The sequence below is a fragment of the Vollenhovia emeryi genome, unplaced genomic scaffold (assembly GCF_000949405.1).
Source record: "Vollenhovia emeryi isolate VEMERY1.0 unplaced genomic scaffold, V.emery_V1.0 DF939171.1, whole genome shotgun sequence".
Lineage (NCBI taxonomy): Eukaryota > Metazoa > Arthropoda > Insecta > Hymenoptera > Formicidae > Vollenhovia > Vollenhovia emeryi.
Window position 1 is genome coordinate 1314295 of NW_011967195.1, and position 208 is coordinate 1314502.

A 208-nucleotide genomic window follows, 5' to 3' on the forward strand; every position below is an offset into this window, starting at 1 on the left:
GTGTATCCGTAATATGAGAATTGCACGTAGAACCGATAATTATCTACGTTGCAGATTTTATCGAATTGATCGCTCACTGACGCGAAGGGTCTAGGACGAACTAGGGTGAACAATTTGAAACTGCATCCCTGCAAAATAAGATAATCAAAGTGTAAGACCTATTTTAGACGGTCCATAAATATAGAAATAAAATTACTGCATTGTCATA